The sequence below is a fragment of the Podarcis gaigeae genome (assembly GCF_964106915.1).
Source record: "Podarcis gaigeae genome assembly, chromosome: 17".
Lineage (NCBI taxonomy): Eukaryota > Metazoa > Chordata > Lepidosauria > Squamata > Lacertidae > Podarcis > Podarcis gaigeae.
The window spans coordinates 16,738,714-16,761,614 of NC_139694.1; the positions used below are offsets into that span (position 1 = coordinate 16,738,714).

General features: G+C 41.9%; 1 protein-coding gene across 2 annotated transcripts in view; it reads right to left on the minus strand.

Moving 5' to 3' along the window:
• LINGO2 (leucine rich repeat and Ig domain containing 2) overlaps positions 1 to 22,901 on the minus strand; it is a 536,253-nt gene that overhangs the window by 421,824 nt on the left and 91,528 nt on the right. The window contains exon 2 of one of the 2 annotated variants that reach the window (XM_083719064.1): positions 3,096 to 3,198. The gene's annotated coding sequence lies outside the window, so the exon portion shown is untranslated. Of the gene's footprint in view, positions 1 to 3,095; positions 3,199 to 22,901 lie in introns of those variants that run through there. The other variant, XM_083719062.1, reaches the window with a different exon arrangement.

Genomic DNA, 22,901 nt, shown 5'->3' on the forward strand with positions numbered 1-22,901 from the left:
CTCACCTGTGCTGGATCCTCAGGTGCAGGCACCAGCTGAGTCTGCTCTGGCTCCTGAGGTGATAGAGGACCCATTGCCTGCAGGTGATCCACTCTCAGCCCTGTCAGGGGAAGCTGAGGTTGCCTCTGGGTCTGGTAACCCTCCAGCCTCTCCTGAGCTGCAGAGGCTCAGGGCAGAGAGGCGGAGGGAACTAAGTTCCCACAGGAAGAGTGCTTGCCTCCAGGCCAGGAGAGGCAGGTCCCCTGTGTACTGGGGCCGCCCTATGCCCTGGGGCAGATAAAAGCTAGCCAGCCCCAGTCCCAGGTTGCGGGAGCAACATTGATGGTAGCCTGTTCCTGCCTGCACCCTGTCCTGCTCTCCTGCCAGAGTTCCTGACCTCACCCAACTCCTGCCTTGCACCCCGCTTCAGCTTCGATGGACAGGCTCCATACCGCCCCCTCGACCTCGGACTGGACTCGGACCTCACCGCACAGTTAACCCTCGGGACCAGCACACTTGCCAAGTTCAGCAGCACAGGGAACACACCGGGTAGGAAGGACACAGGAGAAGCGCCTGTGTCAAAAAGGGAATACAGCCCAGAAGAGATGAATTAGAGAGAGAGGCCAGAAAGACTTCAGATCACTCCCAAACATGGTTGGAACAAGTCAGTCACTACGAGCTCTCCTTGGAACGGCAACAACTGACCTGCCGTGATGGGCAACACAACAGGATTAACTTCTCAGAAACCAAATAATCTTCTAGAACACCTGAGGGGGGGTGGGCAGCATTAAATGAACTTCTTATGCTAGGACAAGAATTAACACTAGCACAAGCAGATTTCCTCCTCTCTCTTTCCCTACCCATCATCCCTGCACCATCCCCAAATCTGCTCTTGAGGATTTGGGGGGGGGGGGACCACAACAGATTTTAAGGCTGTGCAAGGCAAAGGGTAGGGGAAAGATCCTTATGCTTTTGAAATGTTCATCTTAGTGCTACACTGAATACCATGCAGTTGCAAAAAGCAAGAGAAATAGTGTTGCCAAGCCAGTCCCCCCCAACACTATGGGGGGGGGGAGCACTGCATAAGATTATTGCTTACATCTGAAGTCAAAATACTTTAAATGCCACCTTAGCAGTGACCAATCGCCAGGAAGCACAGTGTGATGCAAAGGGAATATCAGTGAACTGACAATGAATGAATCCTCTACAGGACAACAACCTTTTCCATACTGGAATGGTATCCATCATATTTTTTTTGGGGGGGGGGGAATGAATGAATTTGGGGACAGGTGAAAGGCAAGTGCCACTGTTCAAACACCCATATATATATATATATATATATGCAGGTTTTGGTGTCCTCGGGTGTCTTCCCGTGTAAAAGTTGGGGTGTCTAGGCGACGTTTCGACGAGGTCTCACTCGTCATCTTCATGCAGGTTTTGGTGTCCTCGGGTGTCTTCCCGTCGAAACGTCGCCTAGACACCCCAACTTTTACACGGGAAGACACCCGAGGACACCAAAACCTGCATTCCTGTACCCGTGAAAATCTACGAAAGCAAATATATATATATATATATATATATATATATATATATATATATATATATATATATAACACCTTGTTGAGAGTGGAACACACACACAAAAATCTTTTCTGCTGTTGAGATATTCAAAAATAATTGCTGGATTTGTAGCTACCTCATTTAATTAAAAAAGAAAAAGGTCCTTAATTAATATGAGCATGATTTGGATAGCTTGGTTCATTTGTCATCCTTTCCAGAAAGAATTTAATCATTTATGGAGTTAACAAGGAATAGTTAATAAAAGGATCCACTTATTTTTAAATAAATAAATAAAGTTCAGCTTCAGAATTTACCCTTAAGCTGCCACTGAAAAATGAAAGCCTTGGGTGAAAACAGTTTTTAAAATAATGGGGTTTTATTCTCATCCCTAAATTCCTTGTAAGACCAGATGTTTATCATGCATGTTTACATGAAGCAAAGCGTGTCCTACCTCAAAGAGGGCAAGTGTTGCGGTGAGACCTGGAGACTGACCTCCTGTGTTGTGGGTGGATATATTGGACAGCCACAACACCCGATTGGTAGGTCCCTCATTGCTGGGTTTAATCTGGCCAATGGGGTACAGTCTAAACAGATCGAGGGACCTATATATATGCACGTGACCCAGAGCTTCCTCTTTCAGCTCATGCATCAGAACACCTGCCCACCTCTCCCTATATTTAGGGTATTTTGCAATTGACCTTGTTATGCCGTCGTGTGTCATCTGTCATTGGGACAGGGCACGGCAGGAATTTTCCCCACTTGGCTGATTGGCTGTTGCCATTTGGGTTTCACCTCCTGCGTAGCAAATCGTCACAACTTGTAAGGTTGCGGATAGGCACTGGTTCAGGTGACAGGGATGGGAGAACGGTCTCGCCATCCCTATGTGAAGGGTATTCCATTAAAGGAATCCAGGGACTCAACTTGGTTTGGTCAACCCCCGAGAGGGGGTTGTGCCCGTGCCTGAGTCCAGGGGAGCATCTGGGGAGTGGGCATAGTCCGTTCCTGGGCTTTCTGTCTACCTCAGGTGTTCACCCTTGGCTGACCTATGATAGAGCTCTGGGTCAGCTCTACCTGCAAGGGTGCAGGGAGCTAGTCGAACCAGAGCCTATGCAACCACTAACTTTCTATAATCAATAAAGTTGTGGCCTAAATTCTGCCAAAATCCAAAACTAAAATTTGAGTCAAATGTGTGTTTATTTAGGGAGGTCTGAACATGCAACTAAAAGTTCTGAAAACAAAAGTCACCATGTGCTCAAAAAGATAGTCTAACGAACAAACCTAAAAGAACTGCAAGAATGTCTATGGATTGCATCCAAGACAGCTTTGTTCTCTTTTGTTTACATCATTTCACAAGCATGCAAATTATTGTTTGCCGAAGTAAATGACTTCAGGTAAAATTGTTGAAAGGATTTCAGGTTGCTATGCACTTGGCTGCTACATCACGAGGAAGACTGATGCCAGAGCAGTTACTAATGCCTTTTTACACATTTGCTATGCTTTTAACATTGATCCAAAGTTTTTGAGCAAGACATAGTCTGAAGTCTTTGTGAGCTTACCGTAAAGCAAAGTATTTTCGTGTTCTTCATTCAAGCTTGGAAGTATATCGAGAGACACATGAGAACAAAGTTCTGTATTTTGTAGTGTTTCCAGAAGGATCTCCTGTTAGAAAACAAAGAAGAAATCTTAAGAATTCATGGAGAGAGCACCATTTTCTTTATAACTTCTGTGTTAATCAAACCATACAAATAATAACCCAGCTTCTGGTATACCTCCCAGGTTCATGATCAGCTGAGTTAAAACAACACACTGTTCATTTGAACCACATTTGAGGAGGCTGGTTGCTACTAACCAGTATGAGGAAGAGGTCATGACAACATTGTCAGTGTTGATGACTTTTGTCCTACTCAGTTGCTAAAAGTGACAGAATGTGTCTTGCCAAATGCAAGGTGGTTCTTTTTACAAAATTCAGAAGCAATACAAACACAAGTGAGTAAGAAGATTAAATATTTTATTCTATGCAACAACAGCAGCAAGGATACTCGTTGCCAAGCACTGGAAATCCCAAGATTTACCCACACTGGAAGAATGGCAGATGCAACTGATAGACTATATGGAACTGGCCGAGATGACCGGCAGAATCCGAGACCTGGGAGAAGAGACGGTTGAAGAAGATTGGAAGAAGTTCAAGATTTATTTACAAAAATATTGTAAATTGTATGAATGTTAAGAAAGATGCTAGATCATAAATAATTTGGCACCACTAAGCTAGATGGCGTTATAAAGATAAGTGAGATTTAAGAAAAGATAAATTTTTGGATAATTATTAGATTATATTTAATTTTTTAGGATTTGAACAAAGGATACCTAAAATTAGAGAAACAATATGGGAAAATTAGATAATAAGATTGGAAACAAGGTGATAAATTGCTGGCAAAATTTTCATTTGTGAGGAATGCAGGAGCGGGAGATGTGAGGAAGTCCAAAGAAGTCAAGAAAGTATGTTAAGATACATGTTGTATTGTTTCTTTTTATTTGAATTGTATTCAAAAATTGTTAATAAATATTTTTTTAAAAAAATAAAAAATAAAAATGTCACAATTTAAAAAAAATAAATAAATATTTTATTCTAAACAGCAAGCATTATGTACATTACCAAACAAGCACTTTGATCTGCCACAGGAAGCCCTCAAGAAGTGGCGAAGTGAACCCCAGGTAGTCTCAAGTTGGACAAGCTTCTAGCCATGAGTTCGTACATGAGCTTCTAAGCTGTGCCTCAAAACCATCTGATTTATAGATTATTGATAGCTACTGTAGCCTGTATGGCTTGCCCAACTGCCTATGTGCAGATTATTCATTAGCTAGCTCCCTCTTCCCAGTGGCGGAGCAAGCCAATTGGGTGTCTGGGGTGGCGCGCATGCCCTGCGCCCAGGGGCGGGGCCAGCTGGGGCAGGATGCTCTGCGGGGCCTCCAAGGAGTCTGCCTGCCTCACCCTACTCAGCCGCCTTACAGCTGAGGGGAAGGCGGCGGGCGAACCGTTTGGGGCAGTGTGGAGCCTGCAGGCACCCAAGCCACCATGTCACTCCCGGGAGAGATGTGTGGCTCGGGTGCACTGCAGGCCCCGTGGTGAGTGCCATCCTGTCATTTTGTCACCCTACTCATTGGTGACACCCGGGGCAGCTCGCCCCCACCACACCCCCTTCCTCCGCCCCTGCCTCTTCCAGTATCGCACATTCATCCAAACAATGTCTACCCTGCATTGTCACTTCTTCCTTCCTTCCGGAGGCGGCGCGAAACAGCAATGGCGGTCCTCTTTGCGTTGTGAAGAGGGGTTCCGCGAAAAAGGGTCGTCCGCTACGGCAAAGCGGAGACCCATCAAGAAAAACCGCAGGCAGAGTGAGCCTGCGGCCGTGGGACTCGGCGGGCGCCTGGAGCCCCCCCAGAAGCGGGGAAGGAGCCTCGTAAGAGGCTCCGGAACGTGAAAGGGGGAGCGGCGCTGTGAGTTCATCGCTCTTTTCGTGGAAGCAAAGCCGCGCTGCTGCTGCTGATGAGCGCTGACCTTTCTTCTTGAAATTATCGGAATTGGAGCAACATACCCGTGAGTAAGGGTCCTAAATTTTCTAACTAAACTGAAGAAATTCGGCCGAAAGCGGGAGGCGAGTAACAGGAAGTCCGCCTCCCGACTCTGCTAATTAGATCAAAGCAAGGGCTCGGAAACGAGCTGAAGTATTTAAAAAGGGATTTTAAAAGTGGAAGAAAGGGTGCATTGAGAGACTCTGTATTTTGAAGATAAAAAGGAAAGAACTGTGGGTTGTATAGACTTTTATTCTTTAGAACTATCCTCCAATTTCTGGGCTAAACGGGGCTGAAAGAGGTAACCCCGTCACCGGGCTGCCAGTGCATAGAAAAAGAACTGTCAAACTGCTGTCAAACTGACGACATTGTTGCAGAGATCGAAATTGTTGCATAGGCTGAGATACTAACATTAAACATTGTTGCATGGACCGGTATCGATACTTTATGGCTGGATTTTAAGAGATTAGAAGTTTTGGAAACCTTCCTTTTGTGCTTGGGAATTACAAAACTCAATATGGGGAATTGAGGAACTTCAATGGCGGAAAATAGTTCCTTTCTTTTTTGAAACTTTGAAATACTCCCCCTATAGGACTGTGGAAATATAGTTGCATGGGAACTGAGCTTTATTGAAACTTTTTGTGGTTCTTTTTATTTATATTTGGGACTTGTTTTTCCCATGGGACAAAAAACCATTTGACCTTGAACAGAGGCAGGTGTGGAATGAGCGGCACAGGGAGAACAAGAGCAGCTAAAGCTAAAGATAAAGAAAAAGAGAAAAAATCTGGGCAACTTTTGCAAACAACTCTAACTCATCACCGCAGATCATCTGTCCCAACTGTGCTGACAGCACAGGAGGTGGAACTAGTGCAGCCTGCTGCAGAAGACATGGCAACTGGAGGATCTGAAACAGTTTTAAAACAAATTTTGGAACAATTGGCAGTCTTAAACCAAAAAGTGGACAATCAAACATCAAAGATTGACCAAGCTACATCCTCTATTGGCAAATTAACTGAACAGGTTTCGCAGCACACTCAGGCAATTGAGAAATTGCAAGGAGCTACGGCAGAAAACTTTAAATTAGCTGTGGAAGCCAATCAAAAAGCAGAACAGGCGAACTTAAAGGTGGAGGAAATTAAAGGAGAGGTAAGACCTTTGAGAAGGCAGGTAGGGGAACAACAAGCCTACCTGGCATTGGTTGAATTGAAAAGTAAAGATAGTAATCTCAGGATAAGGGCTATCCCGGAATTGGAACAAAATAATCTAGAGGGATTTTTGTCACTTTTGTTCTCCAAATTCTGGGGAATTGAGGAAGAAAAGGACTTTAAAATTGTGACAGCCTTTAGACTGGGAAAATCAGTAAAGAAAGACAAGCCCAGAGACTGTTTGGTTGCTCTGAGATCAAGAGAAGAAAGGGATAAGATACTAGGCCTACATTTTAAGAAATCTTTGGAGGTAGAAGGTAAAAGGGCCGAAATTTACAGAGATATACCCAAATATCTCTTGGAACTTAGGACTACCTATATAGATTTGACCAAATTGTTGAGACACAACGGAATTCCTTACAGGTGGGAGTTTCCACAAGGACTTTCATTTACTTACAAAGGAAGGAAAATAAAGATTAAATCACCTGAAGACCAGCAGAAGTTCCTACACGACCACGAGGAGGACCTGCAAAAAGGAGCTGCAGCTTCTTGGCCTCCACCACCACCGGGACCATCTCCAAGAGTTATACCACCAGGACCAGGACCAGCATTACCTCCCCCGGGATCGGGAGGAAGCTTAGATACCCCATTGTAGAACCCGTCAATTGATTCAGGATGTCTCTACAGCTTCTTAGTTGGAACATAAATGGCGGAAACTCCCCGGAAAAAAGAAGGAAAGTCTTTCACATTTTGAAAAAGGAACAATTGGACGTTATCTGCCTACAGGAAACACATGTGACAAGGCTCCATAGAAAAGTGTTAATTAACAAAAGACTAGGCCAAGAATTTATTTCTTCAGACAAAGTTAAGAAGAGAGGAGTGGTGATTTACGCAAAGGAGAGCCTGTCACCGAAATTTTTATTTAAAGATGAAGATGGCCGAATTTTGGCGATTGAAATACAGACGCAAGGAGAAAAAATTTTGATATTAGGAATTTATGCTCCAAATGAGGGAAAGTCGGAATTCTTCAGGAAGCTGCATGAGACTATGCTGGATTATTTGGACTATAGTAACATCATTATGCTGGGTGATATGAATGGGGTTGTGTCTGTAAATATGGATAAGTCACAAAGTGCCAACATATCGAAAGACGGCAGACTACCCAAAACTTTTTTTGAAATGACAGACAATATGGACTTAGTAGACATTTGGAGGGTTAAGAACCCCCTAGGGAAAGAAGGGACTTTCTTTTCTGAAGCTCATCTGCCATGGACACGAATCGACCAAATCTGGACAACTAGAGGACTGGCACCTAAGACTAGAAAAGTGGAAATCTGCCCAAAAACCTGCTCCGACCATAATGCCTTGAAAGTGGAATTGAGACTAAATACAACCGGATCCTTTAGATGGAAAATGAATGACACTATTCTAAGAGATCAGGAGATTGTTAAGAAGGCCCAAAAAACTCTAAAGGACTATTTTGAGATAAATTTGAATACTACTGTGGAAAAAAGAACAATCTGGGACGCAAGTAAGGCAGTGATGAGAGGGTTTCTAATACAACAAAACACGATTAAGAAAAGGCTCTGGAATGAAAAGAAGGAGAAGATATTGGAGAGAATAAGAGAAGGTGAGAAAAAATTAAGATCTAGGCCTAAGTCGAAGGATGTGTTAAGAGAAGTGAAATTCTTCCAGGCGCAATATTCAAAACTGATAAACCAAGAGGTGGAATGGAAAATTAAACAAATGAAACAAAGATCCTTCGAATCGGCGAATAAGTGTGGGAAACTGCTAGCTTGGCAGTTGAAAAAGAGACAAAAGCTTAATACGGTTACAAATCTAGAGATTGAAGGGAGAATGGTTCAGAAACCCGAGGAAATCAGAAAGTGCTTCCAGAGGTACTTCAAAGAACTTTATACACAAGGGCCGCAAAAAGCCTCAGAGGTGGATCAATTTTTAAAAACTAATGGATTACAAAAAATACCCCTGGAAATGAGAACAAACCTGAACTGTAATATTACACAGCAAGAAATTGAAAGTGCCATTCAAAATCTTCAACTTGGCAAGTCCCCAGGCCCGGACGGCTTAACCTCCAAATATTATAAAGTTTTAAAGGACTATTTGATACAACCTTTGATGGAGGTTTGCAACCAGATAATGGAGGGAGGGAGGGCACCGGAAACGTGGAAAGAAGCTTTCATCACATTGGTACCTAAATCAGAGACTGAAAAGACCCAACTTAAGAACTACCGCCCCATCTCACTCCTAAATGTGGATTACAAACTTTTTGCAGATATTTTGGCAAATAGACTTAAAAAAGTACTAAATGAAGTGATTCACAAAGACCAGGCTGGCTTTCTCCCTGGTAGGCATTTGTTTGACAACACAAGAAACATTATTGACATTTTGGAACTTCTACAAACAAATCTGAATACCAGAGCGGTTTTGATTTTTGTTGATGCAGAGAAGGCCTTTGATAATATTTCTTGGATGTTTATGAAGAAAAATTTGGAAGGGATGGGAGTGGGGCGGGGGTTCGAAAATGGTATAGAAGCAATCTACACAGAACAAAAAGCTAAATTGATAGTAAACAATGTGGTGACAGAGGAGTTTAAAATTGAAAAAGGGACACGCCAGGGGTGCCCCCTATCCCCCCTATTGTTTATTTCAGTCCTGGAGGTGTTGCTAAATATGATTAGAAAGGACCGATTGGTCCAGGGAATTGAGGTCGGAGTGAAACAATATAAATTGAAAGCATTTGCAGATGACTTGGTATTAACACTTCAGGAACCAGTCTCCAGCACTAAAAGAGTGTTAGAATTAATTTCTGATTTTGGTCGGGTGGCGGGGTTTAAGTTAAATAAGCAAAAAACCAAGGTTTTAGCAAAAAATTTGACAGTTACAGAAACAGATGAGTTCTCTAAAGAAACGGAGCTGAATGTGGTTAAAAAAGTAAAATACCTAGGGGTGTACTTGACCTCCAAAAATTTGAATTTGTTTAAAGATAATTATGAGAAATGCTGGTCAGAAATCAAAAGAGACTTGGATATATGGTCAAGACTGAAACTTTCCTTGTTAGGCCGAATAGCTGCTGTAAAGATGAATGTATTGCCGAAAATGTTATTTTTGTTTCAGGCCCTACAGATCGTGGACAAGGTGGAATGTTTTGGAAAGTGGCAGAAGGATATTTCTAAGTTTGTTTGGCAGGGCAAAAAGCCCCGAATAAAGTTTAAAATATTAACTGATGCGAAAGAAAGAGGGGGATTTGCCCTGCCAGACTTGAGGCTATATTATGAATCTGCAGCCTTCTGCTGGTTGAAAGATTGGATTTTATTGGAGAACACTGATGTCCTAGATCTGGAAGGGTTTGACAATGCGTTTGGGTGGCATGCATATTTGTGGTATGACAAGGTTAAAGTGCACAAATTGTTTAAAAACCATATTGTCAGAAGAGCAATTTGGAGGGTCTGGATAAAATACAAAGACTTATTGGAGAGTAAAACTCCGAGGTGGCTCTCACCGGTGGAGGCCAAGGCTCGTAAGAGACCCAACATGGAGGCCCATTGGCCTAAATACTGGGAAATAATTGAAAAAACTGGAGACAATTGGAGGTTGCTAAGTTTGGAGAAATTGAAAACTAAGATACGAGATTGGTTGCACTATGCGCAAATTCAAGAGGTATTTAAAATAGATAAAAAAGTTGGATTTCAGGTGGAAAAATCGAAACTGGAGACTGAATTGTTAGAGCCAAAAAGTAAACTACTTTCGAGAATGTATAACTTGCTGCTTAAGTGGAATACACAGGATGAGACAGTCAAATCCGCTATGATAAAATGGGCTCAGGATGTGGGGCATAACATTATGTTTGCAGACTGGGAAAGGTTATGGAACACTGGTTTGAAATTCACGGCATGTACTGCCCTGAAGGAAAATATTATGAAAATGGTATACCGGTGGTACATGACCCCAGTCAAGCTAGCCAAGATATATCATCTGTCTGACAACAAATGCTGGAAATGTGGAGAGGCGGAAGGGACATTCTTCCATCTCTGGTGGACCTGCCCAAAAGTGAAGGCCTTCTGGGAAATGATCCATAATGAACTAAAAAAGGTATTGAGATTTACCTTACCTAAAAAACCAGAGGCCTTCCTTCTGGGCATGGTGGACCAGAGAGTGCTTAAGAAGGACAGAACCTTTTTTATGTATGCTACCACAGCAGCAAGGATCCTGATTGCAAAATACTGGAAGATACAAGATTTACCCACGCTGGAGGAATGGCAATCGCAGTTGATGGACTATATGGAACTGGCTGAAATGACTGGCAGAATCCGAGACGCGGGAGAAGAAACAACTGAGGAGGATTGGGAAAAGTTTAAGGACTATTTGAAAAAACACTATAAGTTGTACGAATGTTAAAAAAAAAAAAATGCACCTTTCAGGAAATTCTAGCTTCAGCAAATGTAAGTTATTGGAATGAAAATTAAGACACAAGAATTCAGAGGTAAAATAATGAAATAACTTTATTGTGTTTAATATAAAACATATAAGAATTGAGTGACAGTAAAATTGAAAATAGAGAACATGATAAAATGGAAGTTACAATAAGTTTTGAAATAAGTTAACAAATTGCTGATGCCTTATAAGACAGAGAACGCAGGGTTCGGAGGATGTGAGGAAGTCCTATAGGTTAGATGGAAAAAGAATATGGAAATTTGTTATTTATATCTCTCTTTCATATAACCACTCTTTATTCTTTTTTCTGTATTTCTGTATCTTTAAAAAAGCAATAAAATATATATATATATAAAAAAAAGAAAAGATAAATTTTTGGATAATTATTAGATTATATTTAATTTTTTAGGATTTGAACAAAGGATACCTAAAATTAGAGAAACAATATGGGAAAATTAGATAATAAGATTGGAAACAAGGTGATAAATTGCTGGCAAAATTTTCATTTGTGAGGAATGCAGGAGCGGGAGATGTGAGGAAGTCCAAAGAAGTCAAGAAAGTATGTTAAGATACATGTTGTATTGTTTCTTTTTATTTGAATTGTATTCAAAAATTGTTAATAAATATTTTTTTAAAAAAATAAAAAATAAAAATGTCACAATTTAAAAAAAATAAATAAATATTTTATTCTAAACAGCAAGCATTATGTACATTACCAAACAAGCACTTTGATCTGCCACAGGAAGCCCTCAAGAAGTGGCGAAGTGAACCCCAGGTAGTCTCAAGTTGGACAAGCTTCTAGCCATGAGTTCGTACATGAGCTTCTAAGCTGTGCCTCAAAACCATCTGATTTATAGATTATTGATAGCTACTGTAGCCTGTATGGCTTGCCCAACTGCCTATGTGCAGATTATTCATTAGCTAGCTCCCTCTTCCCAGTGGCGGAGCAAGCCAATTGGGTGTCTGGGGTGGCGCGCATGCCCTGCGCCCAGGGGCGGGGCCAGCTGGGGCAGGATGCTCTGCGGGGCCTCCAAGGAGTCTGCCTGCCTCACCCTACTCAGCCGCCTTACAGCTGAGGGGAAGGCGGCGGGCGAACCGTTTGGGGCAGTGTGGAGCCTGCAGGCACCCAAGCCACCATGTCACTCCCGGGAGAGATGTGTGGCTCGGGTGCACTGCAGGCCCCGTGGTGAGTGCCATCCTGTCATTTTGTCACCCTACTCATTGGTGACACCCGGGGCAGCTCGCCCCCACCACACCCCCTTCCTCCGCCCCTGCCTCTTCCAGTATCGCACATTCATCCAAACAATGTCTACCCTGCATTGTCACTTCTTCCTTCCACCAGATTATGCATTAAAGGCTGCTCTCAGCCATCAAAGAGTAGAACAAGAGATAGAGGGAAAGTAAACAGAGGCAGAAAGAGATGACCAAGTTAGATCACTTATCTCCTCGAAATACAATTGTTTTCCAGATAAACTGGCCCTACAGATTGTCATTGCTGAGATTTCCATGTGTCTTCTTTCCCCTGGACACATCCTCTTTTTCAGGTGTTAAAATTTGGGACAAATTGCATTTATTTGCTCTGAATGGAACATTGATTGAAAACTGCTTTTGAAAACTCTGGCTATACTTTCTGGATGATACATATAGACATAACTGGTGGTTGAAGACTTGCTTTCCTCTTCACTTCTCCTGCCCCGCTCAGCAATATATCACAACTTCTACAGCCTACATGTAGTAGGGGTATTTAAAACGAGAGTCGTCATAGCATCCTCTTTTTTGCTCTTCAAAATATGGCAACCATAGTCATTGCTGCACTGTCTTCCAATGCAGTCGGTAAGCCATAAGGGGGCAAGATGGGGGCGAGGGGAAGTAATCACAGTGAGATGTTCCGATTTGAAATCTGTATGTTTCAACACAAAATTAAGTTAGGGTAAGATTTTAGTCTGGTTCTCAAAAAGAGAACCATTTTAAAAGGAGGACAAAACTCCAACTCTGCTGCAGCAGAAATGAAAAGCAAAGAGGGTTCAGGTACGAAAGGGTGGAAAGTAGGGCACAGGAAGCAGTTGCTGAGTCTTGCTCATGTGCTGACAGCAACATCTAAACCTGCAACCAACACTTCCCTTCCCATAGCCTTAGCCAATCTTACCAGACAGCAAAATTTAGCAAGAAATCTTAAAACACCAAAGCACTCCTGACAAAAGAAGAAGAGGAGTTTGGATTTGATATCCCGCTTTATCACTACCCGAAGGAGTCTCAAAGCGGCTAACATTCTCCTTTCCCTTCCTCCCCCACAAGAAAAACTCTGTGAGGTGAGTAGGGCTGAAAGACTTCAAAGAAGTGTGACTAGTCCAAGGTCACCCAGCAGCTGCATGTGGGGGAGTGGGGAAGCGAACCCGGTTCACCAGATTACGAGACTACCACTCTTAACCACTACACCACACTGGCTCTTTGCAGTATATGCAAAAGTTAGGAGTCAACTCACTGCAATGACTATCTGCATCCCTGAGTCACATCAGATGCTTGTGTGTCCACTGTCAGTTCTGTATATTTCTTGTTACCAGTTGATTCGCCCTCTCATCTCTCCCTAGCATATTCAGAAGCTGAATTTCACACGTTACCCCTCTCCCCAGATCAATAATTAGAACCATCCACCTGAATGCACCAACTCTAATCAACAGTTACTCTTTAAGAATCTTTCTTTTTCTAACATGTCAGGTGGGAGGGGGAACCTGACATCAAGAAACTGTGCTGAACTATATTAGCTGGCCATCAGCTTCCCTATTTCAGCAACCTAAGGCTTTTGTATCTGACAGTACACTTCCTCATTAAGCATCTCTCTCTCTTCAGTATATGCAAATATGATGAGATTCTCACTCTTGCATAAGCCAATTAATTTATAGGATGAATAATAAGCATGGCAATCAGAAGAGCGCACATAACACTGGTCGTCTTTGAGATGGGACTGTGCATGTGGCCTTTTCCCCTTCAATTAATAGCTGATGGTCACTTTGCCAACTGTGTTACTGCTGGAGTCATAGAATCATAGAACGGTAGAGTTGGAAGGGACTCAAAGGGTCATCTGGTCCAACCCCCTGCAGGAAATTGGAAAGACACAAGGTAGCTAAAATAATAATAATAATAATAATAATAATAATAATAGGATGCTACCCAAAGCTATATACACACACTTTGTGTAGTCAGCACACACAACAAGTAACTATCCTCTGGATCGGGGGGAGGCAACCTAAGGCCTGGGGACCGGATGTGGCCCAGTCGCCTTCTCAATCCGGCCCGCAGACGGTCCTGGAATCAGCGTGTTTTTACATGAGTAGAATGTGTCCTTTTATTTAAAATGCATCTCTGGGTTATTTGTGAGGCATAGGAATTCATTTTTCTTCTTCTTCCAAAATATAGTCCAGCCCACCACATGGTCTGAAGGACAGTGGACTGGCCCATGACTGAAAAAGGTTGCTGTCCCCTCCAGATATTGCACATCTTTGATTTTGTGATGCTTTTCTCAGATCAGACAAATACCAAAGTCTTTATTTAATGACAAAATGTGTTTAGAAATATGTGCTTGGTAATAAATAAACTGTATGAATTCTTACTTTGTGAAAAAAGGTCAAAACAGTATTTAATACTTTAATATCTTTATTCTGGCGCCAATATTTCTACTTCTTTTTTACTACAGTGTAATTCAGAAAAAGGATGAAACAGCCTTATGAACATGCAAGTCTGACACAGAGCAGAAACTGACTGAATAATTCATTCCTAACAGCAACCATAGCACAGCTTGATTAAAACCTGTACAGTTCTCTCTTAAGGATGTTCAGAACCCATTTCCGAAATTTCTCTGAGCTTCTCCAAACTCATAGCGCATTCCTCAAAACTCCAACCTAGGTTTGCCTGAGAAGGAATCTCAAGATTCACCAATTTAATTTTTATTTGTAAGAATTCTTAAACTGAGGATACAGAATGCAAAGCTGAAATGCATGGGCTTAGCCTAGATGTGGTTTGTCTAAGCCATTCCAGAAAGTATCCAGGTTAAATTTTGTGTGCATACCTCATCAAAAAGGTATTGTGTAGAACTGGCCTCACTATCACCCAACAAGAAATAAGATGTGTCCCCACAAAAGCCATGGCAGCTTCATATTGCGAGGAAGTGTTGGCAATAGCGAAGCAAATGCCTTTTAAAGAAACCTGTTCACCTTACTGGATTTGAGGAATCTGTGATAAGTGAACAAAGACTGCACATAGTACTGATGCTGACTACTAAAGCTAGTAGACAATGGAACCCTATAAGTACTCTCTGCCATGATCCACTGTTCTGTTGCCAGCGTCAGAAAACTGGGTTACAGTAGGTCGCTGATGTAACCCAGTTAAGCACCTGTTACCCATTTACTTGTTTGTTAAGCACATCTTCAAAGTTTCTTCTCATGCATCTGTAATGTGTCAAATGCATTCTGACGCTATATGAAGTGCAATTCCCATAGAAGCCAGGATCTGAGGTTCTCAGAAATTCAGATATTACAATGTTGGCATCTAATTAAATAGGTTAGACAGGCCCGCTGCTCTCCCTAAAGCACAAAACTCTTCAGACCCAGTTGCCTGAAAGCCAATTAGTAAAGACGTTGCTCGTTGTGTTCTGGGAACTAAGGCTATGATCTGAAAAGCAGTGATATAAATATTAATACTTTCACTTGCTGTTCTGACATCTCACTAGTCTGAAACAATAGGCCTGCCATCTTGCGTGAGGGAACTTCTTTTAAGTCATAAGTTCAGATGACAGATTGGGTCCAGGTCATAAACTAAGTTGACAAGGAAAACCCATTAGTATTCTTGACTCTCAAAGATACCATAATGTTTAAAGAAATGAAGACAAGTTATAGGTGAAGTGTGTTCACATTAGAATTTGAAACACAGTGGAATGGAGACGCAACCTCAAAAATATGTCATAGGTCTCATTCACATAACCATTATAAGCCAGATGAGCAGATGCATGTATCTCATATTGAGGTCAGACTGTTGGCCCATGTAGTCCAGTGCTGTCTATTCTGATCGGGAGTGCGTCTTCAAGGTATCACATATTTCCTAACTGCTGAGTTCTTTTGAACTGCAGATGGTGGGATGGTGGGGATTAATCCTGCACCATCTATATCATGCAGGGAATAAACTCTGTCATTGAGCTATGCGAAATACGGGGAGGTTATGTAGTTTTTTCAGTGGTTTGTACCACACACACACACACACACACACACTTAAAAACTAAACCTAGATGAGTTCCAAGAAACACATTATTGTTAGAAATTCCTGCTCCATTAAAACCAAAGTGGGTTTGCAATCTATTTCTATCAAAGGACTGCAGCCTTGAAAGCCTTCGATATGTTCTAAGTCCTCCAATGCTGCTAATGAACCACAGGTTTGGGACTATGAAATCATTTTTATTTATTTTCTATCCACTTTTCGCCGGAGGTCTCTCAAACTCGACAAAGAGCTTTGCTTAGTGCCACCAACTAGCATCTGGTAAGAAAAGTCACAAGTTTCTTGTGATGATGCTATAAACTTTGTGGCGGCACTAGAACTTCGTTTGATGAGATTTTCTACCAAATTTCACCTCAAGAAATTATGAGGTGAATTTGGACATTAGGTGAAAGATTCAGAGAAATCTTTAAAGTGTTGGAGATTGGTATATATAGCAGTAGAATGCAGAGCCAGATAGTCTAGTATGACTTCTGATTGAGGTAAAAAAGAAACTTAGGATTTATAACTCCTTAGAAACAAAGCCATTCTGAGTACAAGCTTAGCATATGGTCAAGGAGCATTCATGAGGTAAACACTAACATTAACTCCCTGGAGGAGGAAGAAAGTAAAGCCTGAGAAATAATCTACATGTCAACAAACAGCAATTTAAGAAAGAACCAGCAAAGGGAACAATAGGTTGCCTTTTTGTCTATTACCCACTCCCCACTGGTCCAGGTAAGGAATACAAAGGTTATTGCTTTACTTCCAACACAAGGAAGGGAAATTAGCGTTAATAAGACTAACACAATTTCTTGGAAAGGATTCTGCAGGTAATAAAATAATCAGCTAGATGTCACAGACCTGAAGCTAGGAGTAGCCAATGTGGTACTCTCCAGATAGTGTGGATTACAAATCCCATCATATTTGAACATTGTCCATACTGGTTGGGGCTGATACGAATTGTAGTTCACACCATGTTAAGCTACCCCTGCATTCATCATGTATTAACAGCCAAGGTTGGCCCAAAATTGAGATACAGTGATGCAACTGTCTCAGGTGGTGAAGCATGGGAGCTGCAAAACTGTGCCCCCAAACGCCTCCTGCTCACTTCCTTACAACTTGGTGTCTCCAAGTGCCCCACAATTTTATTATTATCTTAGCTGTGTGGATAACCAGCCACCTGGTGGGGCAAAACTCTTCACCACTCCCTTCTTGCCTTACCTCACTCTGAGAAAGGGTGAACAAGGTCCTTCAGAGGATGGCAGCCAGCAGAGTGCCTGAGCTGCTATACCAGTCAGAAAGGCTGTTTTGAATGTATAATTGGTGTGGCGGTTTTGTGTCATTTTTAAAATTTGTTGATACTTCAAAGATATACAGAAATACATACCCATCAAAGTGTCTTTTTCTAATATAGAAAATATAGATTCTAATATAGATAGATAGATATATTTTTAAGGTGACAGAAAACATTCAAAACTTTCTAGCCGCCACATTATACTGCAACAGGCCAGGCAGTCTCCTGGCCAACTCACCCATAAGGCCATAGTGGCTATCACAGAGCAAGGCAAGGCAGGGGGGAGGCAGCAGAAGCCCCTACTACTGCCACTAATGTGGCAGCAAAGATATAAAGGGCTTTGTAATGTTAATGGAGGGATGCAGGTGGCGCTGTGGTCTAAACCACTGAGCCTTGGGCTTGCTGATTGGAAGGTCGGTGGTTTGAATCCCCGTGACGGCGTGAGCCCCCATTGCTTGGTCCCAGCTCCTGCCAACCTAGCAGTTCGAAAGCACGTCAAAGTGCAAGTAGATAAATAGGTACCACTGTGGCAGGAAGGTAAACGGTGTTTCTGTGCACTGCTCAGGTTTCGCCAGAAGTGGCTTAGTCATGGCCACATGATCCAGAAAAACTGTCTGTGGACAAACGTCGGCTCCCTCGGCCAGTAAAGCAAGATGAGCGCCGCAACCCCAGAGTCTTTCGCGACTGGACTTAACTGTCTGGGGTCCCTTTACCTTTACCTTTTTAATGTTATAGGAATTCTAAGGTCTTAAATATAGAATAAATGTTGATACTTGCACAAGGTAAACACACACACGTAAATATATAAACTACATGTCTAAAATAGTACAGGAGAGCAATCTAAAAGCCTTCTTGGCTCGGCTAAAGATTCCAAATATTTCCTCTGTCTCCTTAACCCGCCCCCCCCGCCTGAGAACAGGTAGGCAGGTAGCAATCAGGGGAAGTTCCTGAAGGGATTCCTCCCCTTTGTATGAATTGTCATTGTTTGCCCAGATGCTCTGCACTGAGGGATGTCTGATGGGCATCCTGATTGTCTTATCAAATGCTAATGTTTTGTGTAAACTATGTTTGGAACTATGTAAAACTTGCTAAATCCTCAGGAATAAAACACCTTGGCTTGCCTGAGCCACAGTAACCCCACCTTGCGTGTGATGTAATTTCTGACTTTTTGTAGAGGAGATGCCCTTCTTCTTCATGCCAAAATGCAAACCCTTAAAAGAGATGTTTCTTCTTGGTTCTGGCTCTCTTGCCTCCTTGCAAGGAAGGGAGGGAACTCTATTGCAACAGAAAAATAAAGATCTGCCTTGCTTTCACTGCATCCTGCCCCCATTCATTCATCTCTGACCAGTCATGGACTTAGGGGACTCAGTCCCTTGGGGAGTTGAGTAGCAAAAGCCAACCACCCCTATTTTTTCTATATCAGTAAAAAGAAGACAAGGATGAAGGGGGGCATGGAGAAGACAAAGATGGCACTGGGGCAGGAGTGGTGCTGGTGGCAATGATTAAGATGGGTGTGGTGGTGGCAGCGGCACAACCAGTCACTTATGCCAGGCCTGCTGAAAGCTTTTAACAACTACCTGTTCCTCTGCTATTGAATAAAATGTTGCAACGGTGGTTCCTTATTGAGAAAAACTCAACAAAAAAACTTTCTCAAGGAAAGAGGGAGCTATTGATTTACCAGGCCCTTTCCTATTTACGCATACCAAGGGATCTGGAACGGGGACAGAAAAGCTTTCTCCACAAAGAAGCTAGTTCAAAATTGGGGCTGCCGTGCTTCTTTGTGCTGCAGTGGTCACCATCCACTCCCATTTTGTCTCACCACCCTATATTCACTTTGACAGTAATTTCCGTCAATAAGGAGAGCTTTTCAACGTGCCCATAGAGTATTACTTCAGCATGGTGACATCCTGTAATAGGAGGAAGCTTTTAGTGTGGGCTTCAAAGAAATCTACCACTCCCACTGCCGGCAACAATTGGCCAATTTACAGAAATTGGCCCATAGGAAGGAAAAGAATGAAAGAGATATGGGAGAGTTGAAAAAAAGAAATGGGAGAAAAAGGGTAGGATAGTCCTTAATCATTCATTTCTGAAGTATTTCCAGAGAAGGATACTTCCCAAATCTTCTGAAGCTTATTTTTTTATATAAAAAGAAGAAGGGAGACAATTCTTAAAGGTAGAACTCAAGGAATTACATCTGTTAGTTAATGTCTTCACTGTAGGTCATAGCAAAAGCAATACCTTCATTCTCAACATAATTAATGTTCAAGCATTTGCTCTGCCAAACATTTCCTAAAGCAATAACCACATATGACTCCAGTTTGTTTGGGAATGGGGTAAAATGGTCTTTCTAAAGCTGAATGAAATGTTTTATGCCGGGGGTGGGGGGAGATTCTCTTTCTTAGGGTTACAATCAACCATTTTATTAAAAGCTTCTTCTTCTTTTTAAGGACATGACAGCTTTTTAATTCCCCTGGTGGCTGGAATACTTGAGATGGTTTTCCAGAGGTGGCAGTTCTAACATCTACAAACTATAGAGAATTAATCAATGACCACAACCCTTTGTCAATATTGGTATGTTATAGCTCATAATGTTCCCTTGCTTATAGACTCAAATGCTCCTTTAGATCAACAACAACATTGATTTACCCAAAAATGATCCATAGATGGTATTTAACTCAAAGCAGATTGGCTAAGATGTATAAGGTGGAATCAAGACATGTTGGAAATGTAAAGAAGTAGAAGGAACCATTTTCCATATGTGATGGGTATGCAAAAAAGTTAAAGTATTTTGGGAAATGATATATAATGTGATTAAAAAAGTGTTCCAAACAACTCCCCCTCCCCAAAAGAGAGACATTTATACTAGGAATTGTTCAGAGTTTCCCAGGAGTCAGAAAAAAAAAAATTATGTATGTAACAACAGCGGCTCAGATTCTGCTACCCCAACAATGGAAAGTGAGAGAGGTTCCGAGTAAGGGAGATTGGCAATTTAAGATGATAGAATATGCAGAATTAGCAAGTAGAATAAGAGAAGAACAGGTAATTAAAGATGAGTGGAAATTTTTGTTGAGTATATTGAAAATAATTCTTTACAGTTAAAAATGCTGGCAGTATTAAAGTAATTCAAGAGCATAACATAGTTTGAACTGAGGGAAATTAAATTGCTTGGATATATTAAAATATGCAGGAATGGTGGATAAGTTAAATCAACCTTGGAAGGGGAGGGAGGGAGGGAAGTTAATGAATTTATGGTAGAATAAAAGGTGCTTAATTTCAAATGTAAATTTTTTTAAAAAAATTATTTATTTTTTTACAAAATGTATTTCTTTTTCTGAATGTCAAAATATGAGAAGCTCAGAAACTTGACCTGAAGTCTGACTGTTTCTCCTGGGCAAGATCTGAACCCAGCGTGTTTATGTATAAAGCAGGAGTTCAGCATGCAATTCTCTTGTGAATGCCAGTCAAGATGACTACTTTGCAATTTTAAAGTTGACTTCTGTCCTCCTTCCTAGAGATGAGTACAATGATATCAAAGATCTTGAACTTTATGCTGTGAACCGCCCTGAGATCTTCATCTGAAGGGCAGTATACACGTTTCAGAAATTAATAAATTAATGTTTTTCTCTGAAAGATTAGTACATGGAAGAAGTCACCCACAAAAGTCATATTTCTAGAACTTACACTTGTAGAGAAAACTCTCAGATGTATTGTGTAAGAAGAATCAGGTCTGTCTTGAGTACCAATTATGTTGGGATGGAATATGTGATTTGTAGATGAATCATGCCAATTGATTTTAGAGTTTTAAATCAGCAGTGGGAGAAGACCTGTGGGCCAAATCAGGCCCTGCATGGGGTCTTAATCTGGGTCATGTGACAGGGAACAAAGTGGCTGTAAAGGAACAATTTGAAGCCTTAAAGTGTGCTCCTGATTGTTCCTTAACAGCAAAGCTTGTTATAAGCACTGATCAGCTGATTGCAATGACAGTCATTTAGACAAGCCCCCATTTGTACCCGAAGTGTTGACGCAACCCTGTAAGTGACTCAGAGACAAGTGCGGGTGAAAACTGTCCACAACTTTCTCAACATGCAGGCTAAGGTGGGACTGGCAATGGCACTGTGGAGAGGGGGCTAGATCTGCTTCCGATCTGAAGCCCAACCATAATCATGGCACACTTGCCAGATATTCTCTTGAGAGTCACCTAGTGCTTAAGTCCCATAAGGCCAAGTGAATGAGACCACTGGAAGGTTCAAAATGGCTAGTGATCAGCCCAGCCCACCCCAGCTAGGTCCTGGGGCTAGTCACCTCTCAAGGACTCCTGAAGGGCACCCCCATTTTGAGCCACCCTAACTGATGCCTAACAGCGTGGGTGGTGCTGTGGGTAAAACCTCAGCGCCTAGGACTTGCCGATCGTCAGGTCGGTGGTTTCAATCCCTGCGGCGGGGTGCGCTCCTGTTGTTTGGTCCCAGCGCCTGCCCACCTAGCAGTTCGAAAGCACCCCTGGTGCAAGTAGATAAATAGGGACCGCTTACTAGCGGGAAGGTAAACGGTGTTCCATGTGCTGCGCTGGCTTGCCAGATGCAGCTTGTCACGCTGGCCACGTGACCTGGAAGTGTCTGCGGAAAGCGCTGGCCCCCGGCCTCTTAAGTGAGATGGGCACACAACCCTAGAGTCTGGCAAGACTGGCCCGTAAGGGCAGGGGTACCTTTACCTCCTTTAACTGATGGCATTCCCGTCAAGTTGCCAAAGAGAAGAAACACCTAACAAAACTTTGCTTCCCACTGGGAAAAACCTTCCAGTCCTGTACCAGTTGTGGCTGAGAATAAAATTCCTTTTTAACTAGGGACTACAGAAAGTGCTAGTTGAAGTTTCTAAACTGAGGGCATGGAAAGTTTTCCTTTGCTAAGGAAGAATCAAAGTCTTTTGTAATCTGGAATGAAATTTATACTTTTCTTTCTTTCTCTTTTTGAAGTCTCAACATGTAACCAATGACAGTATGTGAAGAGGTGTTCTATAACTTTTTTTGGACTCCTTTTCAATGCTAATTCAAACTCATTCTCTCCCAGCTGTAGTCTGAAGTGTTGCAGTTCCAGGAACACAAATGATTTATCTCTGCGTATGTTGTTGACCCCAATATGTCTTCACTCATCACCACCTCATCTCACACATATGGCCCCCCAATATTCTAGGCATCTCAACTTTCCCCTTGTTCTCTCTTTCCCCCTCGTTCTGCAGTCACTACTAATGCCAAGTTTTCATAATTTATTACAGCATATTACAATTCTGATTTTTTTTGACACAACTCCATCTACAAGCGTGTAATTTAAGCAACATCTCAAACATCCATATTTATATACCACTGCTTGCCTTGCTAGAAATGCTAATAAGCATATCATTATTCCATCTGTCTCAAACTAGGTGTCAGTACGAATTTCTATTATCAGTAGCAATACATTTCCACAAATGCAATTTCTAAGATAAAAAATTCATCAATTGATGGGTTTGATTTCTGACTTGACTCCTTTTAGCATTTTACATCATTTTTCTCTTCATCAAACAAATCTTTACGTCAGCTCTCATGGAGAAGTGTCAAAAATAAAATGACAGAAATATCATTTAATTCTTAGGCACATGAGCCGTCTTTCGAATACGTATATTTAAAG